General features: G+C 34.7%; 2 protein-coding genes across 4 annotated transcripts in view; both read right to left on the reverse strand.

Moving 5' to 3' along the window:
- The window catches only part of LOC127880500 (pleckstrin homology domain-containing family G member 7-like), a 335,878-nt gene that overhangs the window by 242,264 nt on the left and 70,110 nt on the right, over positions 1-23,504 (reverse strand). The gene's annotated exons all lie outside the window — the stretch shown is intronic.
- The window catches only part of LOC127880509 (uncharacterized), a 207,025-nt gene that overhangs the window by 37,497 nt on the left and 146,024 nt on the right, over positions 1-23,504 (reverse strand). The window lies entirely within an intron of this gene.

The raw sequence follows: 23,504 nt of genomic DNA on the forward strand, positions 1-23,504 counted from the left end.
CAAAAGGCCATAATTCCACCACAGCAGCAACCAAAGGTTCTTTATAATCTTCATCAGCTACACATTTCGTTCAGCTTTTTAAGTTTGAGCTTTATTCATCCTGTAGTTAAAGAGGATATAAGTACAAAAACGTTTGTATGTTTATTCAGACTTAAAAGTGCTATTCTAAATGATTCCCTTTTTTTGGGGGGGGGGGGGATTTTTCAAGCAAAAGGTCTAGATCACTATATAATCACACCTGTAAATTTTTAACAAGATGCTTGTTTTGTTAATTTTTAACAAGATGCTTGTTGATGACATGTGGCGGTTGTTGTCAAGAATGGCATTCACTTTGTTATTATTGAATACTCACAGTGGTAGATTGACAATGGAGCTTAGAACACATACACATTGATATAAAATGACTTCTTTGTGACCAGATGAAAGTATGAGTAACGTAATTCTAAAATCATGGTGTAAATGATGCAGTTATGGTACAGAAAAGCTGTATAATACACAAAGTGTGACCTTGACCTTTGAGCTAGCTAATGTAATAGTCTTACAAATTGTGACAGGTCGTTTCAACTTTGTTAATATTAATTTTGTCGCATGTTATTTTAAAATTAAATGTTTTTTCAACTTTATAAATATTTGTTGTATCTTATTTTACAATTAAACAAGACTATTGCCAAGCAATATATGTCCCCTACCGGCTCCACCATTGTCAGATTTTATTTTATTTTTTGCTGCCATAGCAAACAGAATTTTTGACGTAGGAACAAAATGAAATGACATGCATAATGTCCATATTGCCATCTATCCATGTTTAAGTTTCATGAAAAAAATATGAAGACCTTTTAAGAAAAGTTATCACAGGATCCAGAAAAGTGTGAAAGACAGGGCGAAAACCATAAGTCCCCTCTGGTTTCACTGGTAGGGGACAATTAAATAATGACTGATGAAGTTACTGCAACAGTAGACAGAGAGATGACCGATGAGGGCAGAAATAAAGACTGCAAGCAGGCTTGACATAACACTTCAAGTCTCACTGGGTTTTTTGTTCAAAGTCGGGGCCAGTATGTGGCTCCATTACCAATCGTTAAAAATGGCCCAAAAAAAAATCAAAAAGGGACCTAAAAATTCCCAATTGAAGATTCCCCCACCCCCCAATGAAAAATTAAATATTTGTGTTAACCTCAACATTAAGTTCATCTCCCAGCCAGCTCTATTTGTTGAACCTTATATTTAACATATTGGAAACACTTAAATTCTCAATTTTAAAGAATTGGTTAGCCAACAACAATACTTATTTGCCAATTTTAGTCAAAATGCCGCGATTTGTCCCAATCAAAAGGGACCCAGCCCGATTCCAACAAGAGTTCCGCGGTCGGAGATGACCGCATTGAAGCCGGATTTTTGATTTAAATGACAGGAAAGTACCTTTCGTGTTTTTGTCAATGCAATACTTAAATTACTGAAATATTGTTCAAAGGTCAAAATGAAATGTAAGTACTTTTCAAGGCATGAGCAAACCTTGTGTTATGTTTTGAATGCATGCATATACATGAACAACAATAACATTTAAGGTCACAAATATGAACTTGAATTGACAATTAGGAAAGTTTGATCTCAATTTTTTTATTAGCAAATTAGTAAGATATTGTTTGAAGTTTCCATCAATTTCATTATCAAATGTAAGAAAATAAACTTAGATGAAATAATACTATTTATTGTTTTGCTTTCACATACCTACACAGAAATCAAATGAATGACATTGAAATGAGCAGTGGTGATCTTCTAGTACTGGCCAACCTTTATGTCAAGTTTGAAGACTCTAGGTACAAGCATACCAAAGTTATAACATGGAATAAGAACTTTAACATTTTTACCTACCAAAGTTATAAGAACTTTAACATTTTTACATTCAAGGTCACAGTGACCTTGACCTTAGAATGAATGACCTTGAAATGACCAGTGGTCATCTAAGTGTGCTTGCAAACCTTCATGTCAAGTTTGAAGACTCTATGTCCAAGCATACCAAAGTTATAACAATTTTAACATTTTAACATTTAAGGTCACAGTGACCTTGACCTTCAAATGAATGACATTGAAATGACCAGTGGTCATCTTCTAGTACTGGCCAATCTTTATTTCAAGTTTGAAGACTCTAGGTACAAGCATACCAAAGTTATAACATGAAATAAGAACTTTAACATTTTTACATTCAAGGTCACAGTGACCTTGACCTTCAAATGAATGACCTTGAAATGTCCAGTGGTTACTTACTAGTTCTGGCCAACCTTCATGTCAAGTTTCAAGACTCTAGGTCCAAGCATACCAAAGTTATAACAACTTTAACATTTTTACATTCAAGGTCACAGTGACCTTGACCTTCAAATGAATGACCTTGAAATGTCCAGTGGTGACTTACTAGTTCTGGCCAACCTTCATGTCAAGTTTCAAGACTCTAGGTCCAAGCATACCAAAGTTATAACAACTTTAACATTTTTATATTGAAGGTCACAGTGACCTTCACCTTCAAATGAATGACCTTGAAATGACCAGTGGTCATCTGTTAATCCTGGCCAACCTTCATGTCAAGTTTGAAGACTCTAGGTCCAAGCATACCAAAGTTATACCATGAAATAAGAACTTTAACATTTTTACATTCAAGGTCACAGTGACCTTGACCTTCAAATGAATGACCTTGAAATGACCAGTGGTTACTAACTAGTTATGGCCAACCTTCATGTCAAGTTTCAAGACTCTAGGTCCAAGCATACCAAAGTTATAAGAACTTTAACATTTTTTATATTGAAGGTCACAGTGACCTTGACCTTCAAATGAATGACCTTGAAATGACCAGTGGTCATCTGTTAATCCTGGCCAACCTTCATGTCAAGTTTGAAGACTCTAGGTCCAAGCATACCAAAGTTATACCATGAAATAAGAACTTTAACATTTTCGAGCACACCGCCACCCCGCCCGCCCGCCCGCCCCCCCGCCCCGCCCGACAACATCAATCTATAAGCCGAGATTTTTTCGAAAAAAATCCGGCTAAAAATGGTGAAAAAACACTGCAGTCTGTAATATAATAATGTTTAGTGTCAACATTCTAAATTAATCAAAAGTTAGCTTCCTCAGCCACAATCTTGCATGCTGTCATGAAATCTGAAAGCAATCATGACACTCATTGTTCCTCCCAATGAAATTAAATCGTGTCTGATATTCTCCCACCAAATGAAATGTCAAGTTTGTCAGGCCTCGGAAATAATGAACCCGCTGACCGGCCCAGTACAACAAGTTGGTGTGTATAATCAGGAAAATTGAGTCTTGTTATCCAGGAAAATGTCCAGTCTGATTTAATAAGGACAAATATACGTCATTTTATACATTTTTGCATTTCAAATATAAGGAAGTTTAGAATTAGTTACCCCAAACTACACAATCATGTGGCTTAACTTATTTTGATATAAATATTATATCATGTATTTGCAGCCATCTGTTAATATAACTTAAGTGATGGACAAATCCTGTAACCTAAATATTTGAGAGTGTCATTATTGGCACCCCTTCTACTAAACTACAGTAAATCTTTTATATACACACATATAAACACATATAAAAACTCCTTAAAATTGACAATGCCAAACCAATAAATCCATCTAAAATGGTACCAATGGCGTCTGAACCCACAACTACTAAGGACATTCAAATATTTGCATCACAGGGCAATGACCAATGCTATTGAAACAAATCTGCTTTCCCCCACAGCTTATACTACATTAGACAAAACAAATGATTTAAAGAAATAAATAGTTTATTATTACAGGTGATAATGTTTACTCTTAGAATATTGAAGTTGTAATAACACAAGAGGTCAAACATGGTGGGTGTGGCTTAATTAAGAGGGCAAATATGGTGGGTGTGGCTTGATTAAGAGGGCAAATATGGTGGGTGTGACTTGATTAAGACGGCAAATATGGTGGGTGTGGCTTGATTTAGAGGGCAAATATGGTGGGTGTGGATTAATTTAGAGGCAAATATGGTGGGTGTGACTTGATTAAGACGGCAAATATGGTGGGTGTGGATTGATTTAGAGGGCAAATATGGTGGGTGTGGATTGATTTAGAGGCAAATATGGTGGGTTTGGCTTGATTAAGAGGGCAAATATGGTGGGTGTGGCTTGATTAGAACCTAGGGGATTTATAATTAATTAGAAGAATCTTTGTAAAGGACCACCATCTGATTGTCATACACCAAATATTAAATATCAAAGTTGGGTGCTTTGTGATTTTTGATTTTTGTAAGTTATTGTGCTGTATAATTTAATATAAAATATTTCACCCCCACACTCACAGATAGGGAAAATTGTGACCAAAGTGGCATATTTTACCTATGGGCTATGATGTTTCAGAGAAGATCTTGTTTAAGATTGTTTATGTATATAATACATTATGACCCCTTGGGTGTGGCCAGTTTTGACTAAGAGGGCAGCTGATTGCCTTCTTGGTTAAAAGACAAACAATTGTTAAGTCATTTTGCTAGATAATTCCATATGAATCATGGGACTGACTCCCAGGACTGGAAAAGTTTTGACCACAGGGGCATAATTTATTAAACTTGGTAGACCACCATCATACAATATTACATGACAAATAACTTACCTCCAGGCCTTGTAGTTTCAGAGATTTAAAGAAAAATCTTTATTGACTTAAAAGGCAAACAAGCTACTCCCAGGGCAGGGTCATTTTTTATCCCAGGGGCATGATTAAAACAAACTTGTCTGAGGAACATCAAAGTTTTCACAATAAACATGTGCGGAGATTAAGTGCCCCACCAGGGCTCAGGTCAGACCCATTTTTAGCTTAGAGGCATGATATGAACAAACTTGGTAGAGGACCGCCATTTGATATAACACACAAAATATGTTAACAACTTTGAAAAAGGGTCAATTAATCATCATTCCAAAACTTGCCCAGATGATGTTTGAATAAGATGTTATTGCATGGTGCACAATTTAAGGTGCATGATGTAAGATGTATGACGGACAAAAGAAGGTCCCAAATCTCACCTTGTGCAATGCATATCTATACTATTCCTGTGTTAAATCAATAAACTCTGTTGAACAGATGTTACAAAGAATAAAAAAAATATAAATAAACACCATATATCTAGTATCCAAATGATATCATAGATATACATAATCCTACCCTAAATTTTAGTAATAAAAACCACTTAATATGAATCTTGGTTATAACATATTATAAATAATATAATATGAATCTCAATTTTTGCTTATTATTTATACTAATTTAATACATTTTGCTGAAGTTATTTGGTACAAACAACAAAATGTGAATGAAGTTTTTGTCTCGTCTTACAGTCTCCAAAACTTTCTCGTCTTATAGATTCTTAATAATACTTTCTCATCTTATAAACTCTTATACTTTCTCATAATGTAAAATTCAATGCTTTCTCATCTTATAGACTCTTATATAGAATTTATTAACTGCCAAAAAACCCAGCTTTTTTAGATGTATTTTCAGTTGTTTAATAAAATCAAACCACAATATAATGTACCCCGGACATGTAGAACTACAATTTGTAGCATCCTCATTTGCCATAATGCCATTACTGATTACACCTCTTGTACTATCAACAGTTATTATGGCAGTGATATGTAACCAGCATAATGCTAGAATATGCCCATGAGGCCATGTACAATTTTGATTAAGTCATAAACTCATTGAGGTTACAACTTCACTTGTTAACTTAATCAGTTCCCTTGGTAACTAATGCTACCATGACTGAAGGCAAGCACAATCAGTGCCAATAATGATTGGGTAAATTTCATGGATAAAATCAGTAGATTTTTAAGTCAGAAAATATTATCTCTCAGATGCAACCTTTCATAATGGCGATGAACTGTCAAATGAAAATAAATCATATTCAGGCTAAATACACACTTGACACAAGAACATGCCCCCACGCACACACACCCGTCAACCACATTCTGCTAGAATGAAAAGTAAAATCAAAGAAAAAATTTATTAGTCACATACATTTAAGGGTCAAAGTCAAAAGTGCGGTTTGGTGATTTGGAGGTATAGGTAATGGTTATTTAAGCAATGAAAGTGTCACTGTCAAAGGTTTGTGTAGGTTAGACAATACTGTATCATTTGCTTACCCGGTAACGGAAGGATGAATGAACATACAGACCAAAGGACAATTGGTAAATGATACCCGCATCAAATTGAAAAACGTTTTAAAAGGACTGTACCTAAATCAGTCTTTTTCAAGGAGGGAAAACTCCAGGAGATATTTCAAAGCAATGATTCGAGCCCACATGGCAGCAACTTTCTCTATACAAACCAAATTACTTATGGTCGATAGATAACAGAAAATAAAATCAATATTGAGTGCGCAATATAACAACAAGAGGGCCAAGATTGCCCTAGTTCGCTCACCTGAGAGGAGTCGGTTCATTCAATCTTTACCTAACGTCAAACATGACCTAGATATTGACCAGACAAACATCCTGGTCAAGTTTCATCATTATTGAACCAAAACTCTGGCGTAGGGAGTGTTTTTGTTTTTGTAAGATTTGAAATGGTGACCTATATTTTGAGTTGACCCCCCAAACATCAAACTTTGCTTACACGGATTTTGTATAATATAATGAAAATTTGGACAATCTCAGGGCAATAATTATGGCATTAATTATGTGATTTTGCTCATCATAAAACTTGACTGAGATCTTTCAGCAACTTTGATCAAGAATGCTTGAGAAATGTGAATGCTAGAGTGTTTACAAACCAAATGTGGACGGACAGACAGCGGACAAAGACCAATCCTAAAACCTAAGAAGTGTGTTTCACTGATCTGAGCCATTTTCCAACTTGTCCAAGAAATCAATAAAACCAATGTATTGACTAAGTTTCATGATGATTAGGCAAAAAATGTGACTTCTATAGTGTTCGATCACAAGGTTTCTCTCTATATAGTCACATAAGGAAAACTGCCCCACCCCCCTGGCAGCCATGTTTATTGACCCATCGGGACCATTTGCAAACTCATCTGAGATATATAAAACAAATCTATTCACCAAGTTTCATGATGGTTGGGCAAAAAATGTGACTTCTAGAGTGTTCACAAGCTTTTTTTACTATATAAATATAATATATAAGAAAACTGCCCCCCCTCTCCTGGCAGCCATGTTATTCAACTGACCGGAACCATTTTCCAACTCAACTCTCGTATCAAGGAAACAATTGTTCTGACCAAATTTCACGAAAATTAGGCAAACAATGTGACTTCTAGAGTGTTCACATGTTTTCACTATAAACATATAGAGAAAAATGCCCCGCCCAATGGCGGCAGTGTTTTTTCACTGATCTGGACCATTTTCGAACTCGTCCGACATATCAATAAACCAATGTTTTGATTAACTTTTATGATGATTGGGTAAAAATTGTGACTTCTGGAGTGTTTACAAGGTTTTTCTATAGCCATATAAGGAAAACTGCCCCGCCCACTGGCGGCCATGTTTTTTAATGGACCGGAACCACTTTTAAACTCAACCAACATATCATTAACACAGACATATAGACAAAGATACATGAAGATTTGGCATTAAATGTGACTTCTACAGTGTTTACAAGTTTTTTTCGTTTTTTTTGACCTAGTGACCTAGTTTTTGACCCGGCACAACCCAGTTTTGAACTCGACCCAGATTTCATTGGGATGAAGCTTCTGAACAAGTTTCATGGAGATCGGACAATAAATGTGGCCTCTAGAGTGTTGACTGGCGCGAGATTAAAGTTATGGAAGAACCCCATTAGGAAAGTCAACCAGAAATTCCCAAAAAGTTGACAGTTAACAAAGACCGGTCCAAAACAGCTTTTAAATGCAGTTATTGGCCCAAATCAGCCACTTGATCGGAAAGATTGACATTTTTCACATTTAACTGATATATTCTTTCACAAAATACTATCTTAAACATTTTACATTTATCTTTTCTGCTCTAACATGCGACAGACATGATTGAAATGCGAATTCACGAGATTTCACGGTCATATGATGTTATTTCTATTTTAAGTAACATACCATGTGCTCAAGTGTTTTCAATTTCAGAATGACATTTCCCGGTATTTTAAATTATTCTTGCTTGTTTTGTAAACAAATTGTAGTGTAAATACAAACTCAAAGTAAACATTATTCAAAATTACCAAATTCACTTTGAAATCATTGTTTTAATCCACCAGACTAAGTTGTTAATCACAAATAATAGATTTCAGAAAACGAAAGTAATGTTTACAATTTCAGCAAAAAATGTGAAGGTCGATCCGAAAGTATCCACATGAAAACTCGTCATGTGACAAAAAGCGACAATGGCGTCAAAATTGTGAATTTCAGGCTGATGAGAGTTATTTTCATCTATTGTAAGATGCATTTGAAACATTTGAACCTTAAAATATGCCCCGATGCAGTAATTTATATTCATTCACCAATATATGAAGAAATGTATCCAAGAAAATGAACTGTCTTTGATTTATAGAGTGACATAAATATGTAACGACTCTGGTTGACTTTTGATACCGGGTTCACTTCAGCGAACAGGTCTGTCAATACTATATAAACTGTTCGCTGAAGTTTCTTTAGCTACAATTAGACAAGCTAGTTGCCTTATGTGTATCCCAGAAAAGGAACCTTTTGGAAAAACCCACTAATCTGCTGGTACTTGTAAAACTGACCATTCAAAATCACACACCCCATCACCAGTAATTATTTAAATTAAGCTAACTTTGGTTGATGTAATGGACCAGCATTATTTGTAGCGAGGGATTAGTGTTCTTTTCTTAACTCGAGCGAATACCAGGAATCAGTCTATTGGGAACATGTTAAGCCAAATTTGTCAATAACACTGAGTCAGAATCTGAAAATGACATCTCCTGGCAGCAAATATACTGCAATTTACTGCTGGCAGCTAAGGGCACATTCACCTGGAAGCTAAAACGACAAAATGTAGCTTAGCTTTGGCAAGGGTCACGTTATATTTAAATAATTTTTTATTTTTTTTTACAATAGAAATCTGTATTTTATTCAATGCTACAATTAATACTATGTTCTACATTCAAAGATAGTGGTTTTATAACGAAACTTACATTTACGATAAAGAAAAACACATTAGTTTCTTCAAGAAATTTATCTTTTACTCGTCATTATTATGTATGTTTTAATTAAGTAAGCACTTTTTTTTATAAATAATGAAATTTAATGGCTGCAAAATTAGTCTGCAAGACAAAGTTAATAAAAAAATAACCTACAAATGTGTCACAGACACTGATGCCCCTTCAATCCAGTCATTCAAAATAAGGTGAAAACACAAACTTTTGGATGTACATTAAGACAGAGGGATGGACAAGTGCAACATATTTAACTCAATTAACAAGTTATGTCAGAAGACTTAACAAGAAGGGCTATCAGTGGTCTTAAGGGGGCTATAATGTCTTGTTATAAACATTTTCTAATACACACAAATGTATAAAAATATGTAAATATTAAAATATAGATTAAATTAAATTAAGAAAGAATTATTTATAATCTAAAGAAAATTACGGAAAACGTCCATCACTGCAAGAAGTAATATAGTTGATAATTTTGAAATGAATGGAAATGCCCTTGTAAGGAATGGAAATTCCCTTTCGGGAAAAGGCCCCACACATTTTTATAATTATTTTCATATACAATAAAGGAGTATTATAGTGTTACACAATAAAAATGAAGATGTCAATACCATGTTTTATAAATGCTAAAACACATACACAATCAATCTATAATTTAAAGTTCTTGTTTGGGTTCATTACATATTGACTATCTTTATGATGTATAACAATGCTGTTTATATGTTGGATGAAATTAAATATTTTTTAAAAAGGGCTGTGTAAGTACATTCCAACTTTGTTGTTCAGAAGATCACGATGATGTTCACAGCATTTTATTTTTACATAAAAGTATTCATTGGGAACATCAAACAACGAAAGCACTCTTAAACCCCTGCGAAGATTATTAGAACTGTTCTATAACATTTCTAGAACTGTACTGGAACTAATGACTAGAAGTGTTCTGTAATCATCCTTAAAATGCTCTAGAACGATTTAGAACAGTTGTTGAACGTTAAATGAGAATAATTTCTAGAACAATTTGTTCTGAAACAGTTTTGAAGGTGTGTTCTAGAACAATTCTTGAACTATTGTTCTAGAACTATTCCAGAATTTTTCTTGAATAAATTTCCAGAACTGTTATAGAATTGTTCTAGAAATTTTTCTCATTTAACGTTCAACAACTGTTCTAGAACAATTCTTGAACTATCGTTCTAGAACTATTCCAGAATTTTTCTTGAATAAATTTCCAGAACTGTTCTAGAATTGTTCTAGAATTTTTTTCTCATTTAACGTTCAACAACTGTTCCAGAATAATTCTAGAACATTTTCAGTATGATTACAGAACAGTTCTAGCCGGTGTGTTCCAGTACAATTCTAGAAATGTTTAGAACAGTTTCGAAAGGTTGCTTCAAATAAGTCTGGAACAAATGTTCTAAAACAGTTCTGAAAATGTCCGTAAACAGTTCTTTTCAATCTCTTCGGAGGCATCTGATGGGATCAGGCTCTTCTGTGTACAAGCAACTTGTCACGAGGCTCTGTAGGTGTTTGAGCACTTTGCTCTGAAATCATTTAGATAACAAATGTAGTCACATCTTAAACTAAACAAGAAGTCTAAATGATCCAGCTGGACAGTATTACAAATATAGACATAACGTCTTTTTATTTAGTCAATATTGAGTGTACTTATTATCAAAGTATTCAAAGAAATTATTACACATTTGATCACAACATTAGTATTTTCAAATTGAGAATGCTTCAATACAGCAAACCTTGTAAGTAAACTGGTGATGGATAACACAATTTGACATTCAGCACCAACTTAAATACGAACGCAATATATTCAAGACACTGTTGCAGGTTTTTATGATTTGAACGCATTAAATACTGGATTTTATATATTTCTAAGGGATTAAAATAAAAAGTATTAGACAACCAACATACTACTGAGATTTTGCTTTGCAGCATTGTTCGTCAGGTCAATCTATTCGGAGGCATCTGATGGGATCATGCTCCTCTTTACAGGCAACTTATCACGAGGCTCTGTTGGTGTTTGATCACTGAACTCTAAAATCATTTATGAAATGTGTTGAAAACCAAACTTGAGCATTGTGTCATGCGATCATGAATACTTTGTTTTAGTCCATCAAATTTCACATTTGGAAATTCTGGCTAGTCTGAGTAGTTACCCATACAAACAATTAGCTAATGATATCGAACGTTTGTTCATCAGATTTTTTTTTCAAAAAAATTCACTCACCCCTGGCTAGTGAGTGAGTGTGAAATTGGATAACTGTGAACAATGTGTTCATGTTTCATTTATAACAGGGAAAAAATCATATATCTATAGGCAGTGTTGACCAACTGATAAAAAAATACTTAAAATAACACTTATTCAATGGAGGAAAATTGAATTTCTTGAGTCTCATTCAAGTGTCCAACTCACATTCATAAATATTAAAGCCTGTAATTTTGGACTGCCTGCCTGTCATTGAACTGTGAACATGCCTTGAAAATAATACCTACCTTGAGTTTTTTTTCCTATCTTAAGTTGCCTCGAAAGCATGCTTAGGCGGTCGCTTTGCTTGCTTTAAGAGAAACCTCATCATCTGTAATCAACAGTATATACAAATTTTAATATTATTATTATGATAATATATTTATTTACAAGATTATTTTTCGTTATCCGAAAATATGATTGCCCGAACCTGTACTATTTACAACAAATTGTTTAACAATGATCAGGAAGACCCCTTAACTTGAATATTGATTTATTTCAATACTTTGTGTTTTTATCAACACACAGTGTTATAAACAGTAAGTGAAATATACTTGCTCTACGGCGATTGAATTATGGACATTTTTTAGGGGACATTGTTAACCGAGACACCGCCTCGTCAAATAGGTCCGCGTTGAGCGAACTGAAATATCATTTTGCGGTATTCTCCGGCAGGACTTTATTAACATTAGTGACGAGGCGGGCTTAACGCTTTCAGTCATAAAAAAGTGTTCACCCCATTCAAGAACCTTTTAGATTGGTACCAAAAAGTTTGGCTATCAAACGAATTTACTTACGATGGATTTCACTGATCACCGCATCGTATGTTTGTTTTTGGTAAGTGGCTTTGATGAGATCTCCCTCCTGGTAGTGAGCAACATCTATTTTGGGTGCGACTACATTTTGTGGTTCGATAAAGCTCATAACGCGATTGAACAAGAAAAGAACGTCTGCCATTTAAAAAAAGCGCGCTTATATGCACCCGACTGTTTTTCGTTAATGCTTCTCCGCTGACATTCTACGTAAATAAAATAAAAAACCAGTCAGCTCTGTTTTGTGAATTTTGGCCAATGAAATTATCTATTACATTTGGGGTTATGCTGGGTAGATTTTCAGAGACCCGTATGATGCGGTGCTGAAATAAGCTTTGGAATTAAATTTTCCAACTTAAAATTAATCCCTCCTTACTAAATTCATATCTTCATGTTAAGTAAAATGACACATCGAAAGGAAAACCATCTTCATGTATCGGAAAATGGTAAGTACCAGTGCTTGATATGTGATAAAGAATAATCAACCAGACAGAGAGTTCTTACAATGCTGTCCGGTAATCTTGCGCAGTTAAGGGTCAATTGGTTTAAAAACATGTTCTTTTATAAATTGGCAACATAATATCTAAATTTATTATGAAAATTATAAGTTCAAGTGCTTATTAACACAAAAATATCTGATTAATTCAGTGAAGAATTGTCCAATTTGATTTCAAAACAAACATGACTCACCTCATTTTCGAACTATCACAGTGTCCGGTAATCTTGCGCACTTTGTATAATGACCTCGTTTAGGCAAAATTGTAGACATATGGTGTCCAATTATTGATAAAAAAACATTCCAGAAAAATATTTAAAAAATCAGTTTGCAAAACCATTGAAATTAAATGTGGATTTCTAGTGCAGTTTTTGTTCACTACAAATCAAAAAAAATATAATCACTAATAATAGTGGACAATTACAACAATGTAATAAAAAAGTACCGGTATGCGTGAAAAAAAATGCATAACAGGTTTGATACCACGATCATGCTTCCATAGTGTACAGAAAATATCAAAACTAGGCCATTACGCATGCGGAGATCATACCAAATTGGTTTGACAGAATGGCGGGAAATGATGACTATGTCGTCTGATGTGATATATTTTCATGGCAAAAAATACCATAACTGATCGGATATTGTGCAATGGAATGCTTAATTACACGTTGGATTTATGAATTCTTAATTTAAAGTATGAAAACGCTAAAGACTGCAGGGAATTTGTGATTCATTTTGAATTTTTCGTAAGAAGGCCAGTGTTTACGATGTATAGGGAAGGCGCAACCGGTGTATAAATGTAATGATCGAATTTAATTTTGCATGGAATACGTAACTTTTAAATCCGTTAATTCTTTAAAATGTGAAATTCCATCTTTCATCACTTAAAAGAAAACCATTCCTCGTCTGCGAGATTCGCAAATGCGAAGTGCGCAAGATTACCGGACGCGCAAGATTACCGGACTTAACTGTACACATCGAAACACGGGTTAAGTAAGTCAACGTGTATTGTGGGTCGAACACTATTCTTAATACAGCTGTTATTACAATTCATAAATGGTCCATTTGCTGAAGGGCGAGTATAAGGCAAATGGACGCATTTTTTTCTGTTTTATAACTGGTTATCATGTTTTTAAACCACATAAACACCAATGCTTATTTTTTTGAAGATTACACTGCAAGTTAGGCAAGTGATTTCAGTATTTAACAATGCTCAATGTTTACATTGAAAGTCTCATTGCACGCAACTTCAGGCTGGGATTATAGACCTGTGATGCTCACTAAAATAACTTCTTGAGGCCCGGGAATAGTTTATTATGAGACTTTAATCTATCGATGACTACAAGAAGACGAGACTTGGCAAAACATTAAATAATCTAAAAATTTGTGAAATTAACATTAATAACATGCAAGAGTAAAATGGCATTGGTCACCTTTACACCCATGTATTCTGGAATGCCTGACTGAATAAGGTAAATTACTGAAATTTTAAGAAAAGCATATTTCTAAAACATCATTACAGAAGAAAACACTTTGTTTACATAAAACGAAAAAACAAGTGTTATTTTGTCCAAATTATGTTGCCTTCCAGAAGTAGTTTCACACTTGGTAGTGTGGCTCACACATGAGGTAGAATGGCCGTGGTAACTACTTGGGAGGCAAAACAACTAGGGGAAAGGAAACTACTTGGGAGCAAAACAACCTGATACTGTACAGAATTTAATTTTGTTTGAACATGTTGATTTTTGTAAACCACAAGCATTTGCTTGTGAATTAAGTTTCTGTAATTATAAACCTGTTAATGAGTTTAAGAGTTTATATTTGTTTCAAAATATACATTCATATGTCTTTTTTCCAGGTCCACTGAAGCGTGTGAAGAAACTGTATTTTGATGATGAAACACTTCCAGTGCCATATTCTACGCACTATTGGAGACAGACTACACAAATAAACTACACAAATATCTGAATAATGTTATGAAAAAGATGGATGAAATCCACCTATTACAGCTACCAGAAGCTCCTGTAGTTAGTCACCTAATTCCAGTTTAGTTCGTTGAGATTCTTGTGATGGTGAATGTTGAGGAACTCTGTGAAGTCCTAGTGTTTTAATTGACACAAGATTACATGCAAATTCAGAAGACACTAAGTATGCAGAATTCCGAACAGAAACAGTAATTTTTTTTTTAAATAATGTGTAATTTGGTGACAAATTATAGTCAGTTATATACATGTATATGTATGTGTGTAGCAGAAGATTTTGTAAGGACTTAAAGGAGAAGTACTTTTTGGTATTTCAGGGATAATTTTCTCCAGTTCTCCATAAAAGCTTATGTTTGGATACTCATTAGGAGTGCCTCGTAACATTGTTTCTAGTGAGTACCCACATAATGTTTTAGGATTAGAAATAAGACAAAGTATCCCAGACCTATCAACAAACACTCCTCCTTAACATTAGTCCTCTGTTTGTGTATGATATATATATATCTCATGATATGACAGCAATATCTTGCAGACACCACAGCAAGCAAAGTTTCAATGTGAAAATTGTTTTGAAATATAATTTGAAAGAAGTCAAATTATCATTGTCTGAACTAGTTTATTTTAAATATGTAGAACAATTGTAGGACAATTGTAGACTTTGGTTCTAGACCTGTTCTATATGTGTTCTTATTCCCCATTTGAATGTTTGTAGAACTTACTGGTTCTTAAAGAGTTCTAAATGTGTTCTAGAACTACAGTTTAGAACATTTTTAGAAATTTCTTGAACTTATTTTGTTCTAGAAATGTTCTAAAAATGTTCTTGTGTATTATTGGAACAGTTTCAGAACTATGCCTTGTTCCACAAATGTCTGGAATTATTCTAGAAAACAGTTCTGGAACAATTCCAGAACATAAGTTCTAGAACGTGAATATGGAACATTCTAGAACTGTTCTTGATGTTCTAGAACAGTTCCAGAACCGTTCCAATTTCTAGAACAAATCTTCGCAGGGGCCGGTGCTCAATACAAACAAGAAATATCTTTTTAAAAAGATATACGCCATTGATTGTGGTTGGTGTTTGGAAAAGATAAGTCAAGTCAATGATAGCGCATGCCTTTTTGCTGCGCAGTTCTTAGCTGCATCGCACGCAAATACATTATGGGGTATTATTGCGCCAGATTTCGCATTTGCTTATTTTGCATTATTATATAATATTGATCATATATATCTATTAATACAGAACAAAAATGCAAAACAAGAATGGAAATAAATTGAAAACATACTGACTACTAGCCACACGCTAATCAAACAATAGATATTTGAAATATTTAAAATGCGCCTTCTTCGAAAATATCAGTTTTAGTGGTTTGCTGGACATTGAACACTAACTGACCTTGATACCTTGCGGTATGGAACGCAATTCATTAAAGTGAGGTCACAAGGTCACTCCTGGAACGACAGCTTGTTTAACCCTTTTCCACTCAGATACGTTTTTTGACGCATTTGTAGTCCCTTAAAGAAGTTATATTTAATTAAATACCCTTATTACTAAATTCAAGTTTTAAAGGCTTCATTTCCAATCCTTAGTTACTGATGAGCAGCAAACAGCATAAAACCTGAACAGCCTGCAAGTTACTCGCTGTTCTGGTATTATGCTGGTTGCAAAAGCCATTTTCACTTTGCTTCTTATGGGGGGAAAGGTTTAAAACTTAATACTTTTAATGTTAAATGGTAAATATCGAAAAACAATTTGGTCAAAACGAATTTTGGGATAGAGATCAACTGTTACAATACTTATATGATCTAAAATGTACTAGTGCACAGAATGCAATATGGTAATAATTACTAAATATAAGAAAATAGCCTTTAAGTAAAAACGCTCTGGCACTGACAATCTCTCAATATAAAGGAGCACACAAAAACTGTATTGATGGCAAGAGTTCAGTGTATAACTGGTGTATCCCTCAAGCCTTTTTGTTAGAGATAAAATTGTTTGATGCTGAGCATGCAGCTAACATGTTGCAAAACGCACTTGTGTATCCCTTTTCATATCCTATCCTAATTGATGTCCCACAAATAATAATCATTTTATATGAGACGTGTTCTGAGAAAACTGGGCTTGATGCCTGTGCATAAAGTGTCATCCAAGATTAGCCTGTGAAGTCCGCACAGGCTAATCAGGCACGGCACTTTCTGCTTTTATGACATTTTTTGTTTAAATGAAGTCTCTTCTTAGCAAAAATCCAATTTAGGCGGAAAGTGTCATCCCTGATTAGCCTGTGCGGACTTCACAGGCTAATCTGGGACAACACTTTACGCACATGCACTATGCCCAGTTTTCTCAGAACAGGACTCATTAGTGCAATCTGGAAAATGTTCACTGTTTTTAACAAATCTTTGGGAATGTTCTATGCAAGATGAACGACTGATGACAGCCTTGTCATGTTGGGGCTTGATGGTGCATGTTGCAGGCTTCTGCTAAAATCAAAACAACTCTAACCCTTTGCATGCTGAGAAATTTGTGATCTGCTAAAATGTCGTCTGCTGAATTTCTAAAATTAGCATTTTCTTTAAAAAAAAATCAAAGAATACTATCAGAATAGCAAACAGTTTGGATCCTGATGAGACGCCCCGTTCTGTGGCGTCTCATCTGGATCCAAACTGTTTGCAAAGGCCTTCAAAATTCGGTTCCAGCATTGAAAGAGCTAAACTTCCCGGATTATTTTGTGATGTAAACAAGAAGTCACTTTACAGACTCACAAAGTGTCAGTTAACACAATTTAGCAAGACAAATACTTTTCTACAGTATTATTAACAATGTCCTTCAATCCAAAACGTTGTCTGATATTGACTCCCAAACAGATATATCACAGATAATGAGATGTACTTCAGAGTGTTTCTGTCACATAAACGTCAGTTGAAACAGCGATTTGTGTCCTTCTTTATAAAGTACCCAAAAACCGCACTTTCCCAAATGGGAAAAAACTAACAAATTTCCTGATTGCTGTCAAAAAAAAAAATCTCAATAAAAAAATACATTTGGTTAGTTTCCCTATGCAGCTCTATAATCAGCTTGTACCTAAGTAAATTTAATATTGACATCTTTACAACACTTAGTTATCAATTTTAGAGTATTTGGGAGCAAAAAATCAAATACACCAATTTCCCAACATGAAGACTTCACATTGCGAATGTTCCCAATTTTAGGGTTTTTCGCACATATTTCTCCAAATTGGGCTGGTACTGGTACTTTTCCCAATTGGGCGAAAAAACCACTGATTTAACATCTCATACTGGTATCCTTAGCTTTTAACACAGAAGCAATGTGAAAATGGCTTCATGCAACAAGCATAAAACCTGAAAGATAGCAAATAACTTTTCAAAATGTTCTCTATTTGCTGATCATCAGTACATAAGGGTTAGAAATTCAATCTTTAAAACTTGAATTTTGTATAAAAAGGTCTTAAATTTAATTTTTGAAGGGGCTACATACATTATCTGAGTGGTAAAGGGTTAAACAAGCAACATACAGTAAATCAGGTCATTGGACCCATTTCTTTCATTTTCATTCTTTTCTTTGCACACAAAGCAAGGAAAATCCATAAATTGGTATCATGTCATTTCCTCATGTGTGCATTTCATTAGGGATGAATTCCACAGTTTGAACAAGGAAACATGAAAATAACACTTACAATTAACACATTTAAAAATAGCTTGAGAATACGTCAAGTCTAACCTTTTCTGGGGCTGGCCATAAAAGGCTTGTCTCATATCACATGTTATCAAAAGTCACGTTTTGATGAAAGACATCTGCACATGATTCACATTTGTGGGAAATTGACCGACTGTGAAATGACAAGAAACCTTGTGGGGGGCACTAATCATGACAGTTTTGCTCACATAACTTTATTAATTTTTGCCAAAAGCAAAACAATGCATCTTACATTCGCATACATCACCAAGGCATTTTCTTGTCTTTCAGGGTGGCAACACAATGTCTGGAGATGAGAACCACATTCCATACGCCATTGATAAATATCTTAACTTTTAAATAACTGATCTGTTTATTATAAGCACGCACTACCCCTTCAAATAAAGTTATTTATAATCCTAATAATGCCACCTTTTAACTTGAATTGTGACCCTGGTCTTGGAATGAACAGCTAAAATGTCATTTGTAAACAACAAAATGTCTAAGCATATGGAATACTAGGAAGATAATTATAATGATGAAATCCTTCCATGCATTTAGATGTTATAGACTGGAAAACAAAAAATATTATACTTTGACTTTGACCTTTAATTGACTAACAAGCTTAGGGGTCGTAGGCAACTCACTAACTTATTTAGTTGATTAAAGAATAATTATTTGATTTCCTCCTATCTATACAGTAAATAGAGTTTGTCTACAACAATTACAAGCATTGGGATTTTTTTCTTCAAACAACATTCATGTCAGCAAAATGGTGAGGCTATTGCCAATAATACTTGTAATCATTAAGCATGCTGAACCATGCACATTTTCATCTATATTGGCCTTTAGTGTCACCTTGACCTTTGACCAAGGGGTGACACACCCTCTTCACATGGTTAACAAAGTATTAGTAATTCATTTTCAAATGGAATGATAAATGATGAAGTTCAAGTCTGGATTTTGTATGGCCATTGACCTAAACGTGTGATAGCAGGGGAGACAAGTCTTGCATATGACCTTAATGTGTGATAGTAGGGGAGACAAGTCTTACATATGACCTAAATGTGTGATAGTAGGAGAGAGAAAATGTCTTGCATATGACCTTAATGTGTGATAGTAGGGGAGACAAGTCTTACATATGACCTTAATGTGTGATAGTAGGGGAGACAAGTCTTACATATGACCTAAATGTGTGATGGGAGACAGGTCTTACATATGACCTTAATGTGTGATAGTAGGGGAGACAAGTCTTGCATATGACCTTAATGTGTGATAGTAGGGGAGACAAGTTTTACATATGACCTTAATGTGTGATAGTAGGGGAGACAAGTCTTACATATGACCTTAATGTGTGATGGTAGACACGTCTTACATAATGACCTAAATGTGTGATAGTAGGGGAGACAAGTTTTACATATGACCTTAATGTGTGATGGGAGACACGTCTTACATAATGACCTTAATGTGTGATAGTAGGGGAGACAAGTCTTGCATATGACCTAAATGTGTGATAGTAGGGGAGACAAGTCTTACATATGACCTTAATGTGTGATAGTAGGGGAGACAAGTCTTGCATGATGACCTAAATGTGTGATAGTAGGGGAGACGAGTCTTACATATGACCTTAATGTGTGATGGGAGACACGTCTTACATAATGACCTTAATGTGTGATAGAGGAGACAAGTCTTGCATATGACCTAAATGTGTGATAGTAGGGGAGACAAGTCTTACATATGACCTTAATGTGTGATAGTAGGGGAGACAAGTCTTACATATGACCTTAATGTGCGATAGTAGGGGAGACAAGTCTTACATATGACCTTAATGTGTGATAGTAGGGGAGACAAGTCTTACATATGACCTTAATATGTGATAGTAGGGGAGACAAGTCTTACATATGACCATAATGTGTGATAGTAGGGGAGACAAGTCTTACATATGACCATAATGTGTGATAGTAGGGGAGACAGGTCTTACATTTGACATGTTGTCTCATGATGGTTTATATTTGTGGAAAGTTATTTTTAAATTGCACAATGAATAATAAAGTTACAGTCTGGACATCTTCTAAATTGCAAGCACCTTTTTGTGACTGCAAACAGACTCAAAAAAAGCAGAACCGTATTTATTGATCAGCATGCATGAACACAGGAGGTGAAACCAACGAAGCATTTTTTTTTCTTTCTTAAAACCATAAGGATTAAGTCTGAAGTAACCACATAATACAAATTATGCAGGACTGCTTCTCTTCAACACAGCAAGGTCCTAAGTATGTATTCTACAAATTTACACTCCATCATAAAACTCTATGTTCGATCATGCAACTGCATTTCTAGGTTAACATTATTGCATCAACACCATCAACCTCTAGTAGTTATATCAACAGCTTCATCATCACTGACATTTTATCATAATTTATAAATTTATTGCATTATCTACAGTTGCTCATTTCACATGTGAAATGAAACATTGTAATTGCAGAGAAAATACCATATTAAATGGTGCATGTCCAGAATGGACCATGCTGGAACTGACTTGGGTTGCTTATTATGTCTATTTTTAATTTTTTATATTCATTTCTCTTACAAATGAATACTGGATACTTAGCAGAATGTATAAAGCCCGGAATGTGTCAAACCCAGAATGTGTCAAGCCCGGAATGTGTCAAGCCCCCAATAGATCAAGTCTGCAATGTGGCAAAGCCCAGAATGTGTTAAGCCCGGAATGTGTCAAGCCCCCAATAGATTAAGCCCCCAATAGATTAAGTCTGCAATGTGGCAAAGCCCAGAATGTGTCAAGCCCGAAATGTGTCGAGCCCCCAATAGATCAAGCCTGCAATGTGGCAAAGCCCAGAATGTGTCAAGCCCGGAATGTGTCAAGCCCCCAATAGATCAAAAGCCTGCAATGTGGCAAAGCCCAAAATGTGTCAAGCCCCGAATGTGTCAAGCCCCCAAAAGATCAAGGCTGCAATGTGGCAAAGCCCGTTGTCAAGATTGTGGATCGCATTATAATTATTTAAAACTGAATGTGACCTTGACCTTTGAGTTTGGAGCACATGCTCCACATCTCATCAGAATGACCTAGTGACAGGCATGTTGTTTAACAAAAGAATAATGAAGTTGCATTATGACAATCAATTTTTCCTTTGACCTCAAAGTGTGATATTGACCTTACAGCTAAAAGCATTGAGGTTTGAGCACAGGGGTCTAGTCTGGAAATGCTGTCTCCACATTCTGAAAAGGTGTGGTAAGTTCATACAAAATTCCAAAACGAATTATGAAGTTATATTTCAGACAAGCTCAGATGGATGCAAGCACACACACTCAACCACTTTGACATCTACAAAGAACTTTTAACATATCTCTACTTTGATATCATAATCAACAGTTTTCCACATAATAAGCTCACACAAAGTCTTCAGTCACAAACTTATTTCCCTAGTGTTCATGGTCCTATTATTATTAAGTTACTATCATTAACAATGGAAGGAGTCTCAATGGGAGGACTTATACTTGTTGACAATATCAACAGAATTCATTTTGCCAGGTATTTGCTTAGGAATCTTTTTCACGTAATATTTCAAATTGTGCGACATATTTGTTTTCCATTCAGCCGAATCACAAAATGCTTGAATTTCATTGCACAAATAATGAGCACCTGAAAAACACGGAGAATATCGGGCACACAAATAATGCCTACGTTATCCAAATTGAGGTATACTCTAAAACCCGTACGAGACCGGATCGGACTACACTTTGTTAAAAAGCCAAACAGCCAATGTCATTAGTTTTTTTCCCAATTGGGAATTTTTTAGCAAATTTTGGGAAAAAGTATACCTATTGCGATTGGGAATATATTTGAATTTCGGCTATAGAATCGGGCCCGAAAAAACCCTGTAATACCACATCAAATCATATTATTGTGTGTATAAATTCCTCTAATAGCAATCTATATATCTAACATTAGTTTCTTAAATATGTATAAATACGGGGTATATTAGCATTTCATTATGACGCAGTTTTCTTTCTGCACATTCAAATCACACATTAATATCATACATTGCGTTTTTTAAGTGAAAAATCAAATTGCAATACATTTGGATGGAGAATAGGTGCCAGACTGTGTTATTAAAAGTAAACTGACACACGTTGGTTACAAACATATTCTGACTTTGATTGATGATATGCAGACAGCCGTCCGACTATTGACCATTCTCTCCTGCAAGATGGAATGTATTACATTTAAAGAAAGTACACATTTTTTGTTCTTGAACGCTGGCTTATGCAAAACCCAATAATTTCATATGTTTGTATTTCAATATATAACATTATGACATAACTTTTCATAATTATATCAGTAAAGGAAACAAAAGTATAGCAATAATAACATGTTATGAAAAATATACGAGCACATAATGTAATATGAAAATAATCGTGAAAAATTTAATAGGCGAATGAAAAGGGAAAGGCACACACACTAATTATTTGAAGCCTAAAGTGTAAAACGGTCGTACAGGCAATATATTTCTGTATTGAGATATGATAGTGTCATGCTTAACATTCCGTTAGCATGGTTTCAAAACAAAATACAGTATCCCTATAATATTTAAATTAGCCAATCAAATGGCAGAGTATCTACTGGTGGGAAAAATGTCTTCAACATTTTATTGGCTGTTGTAAAGATCAAGAAAGGTGAAAATCTGGATAAACAGCTTCGCCAAAAAACAGGTTACTTCCCTATGGTTCAGAAACATAATATAATATTATCAGGTTAGGCAAAAATAAAATATTATTCTAAGCCTCACGTGCTATTATACACAACAAAAGGGCAGTTTAAGCTTATTATGCTATATATTGCATGTGCAGGGGGTCAACCATAAAAACTCACAATCAATAACAGAAATTCAAGCAACTTAGCATGTTAACCTCAATAACGCATCACAAAACTTACAGAATACTTCCAAGTTTAACAGAATAATTGCAATTCAAAGTTCCCTATTTACACATGGTGTTGGTCTTTTCATCTCCTGACCTCCTTCCCCTATGAGTGATGAGATTTTGCTATTAATTTTCCCATGATCTTGATTGATTCCTTTGTA

Source organism: Dreissena polymorpha, chromosome 5, assembly GCF_020536995.1.
Source record: "Dreissena polymorpha isolate Duluth1 chromosome 5, UMN_Dpol_1.0, whole genome shotgun sequence".
In the NCBI taxonomy this organism is placed as follows: domain Eukaryota; kingdom Metazoa; phylum Mollusca; class Bivalvia; order Myida; family Dreissenidae; genus Dreissena; species Dreissena polymorpha.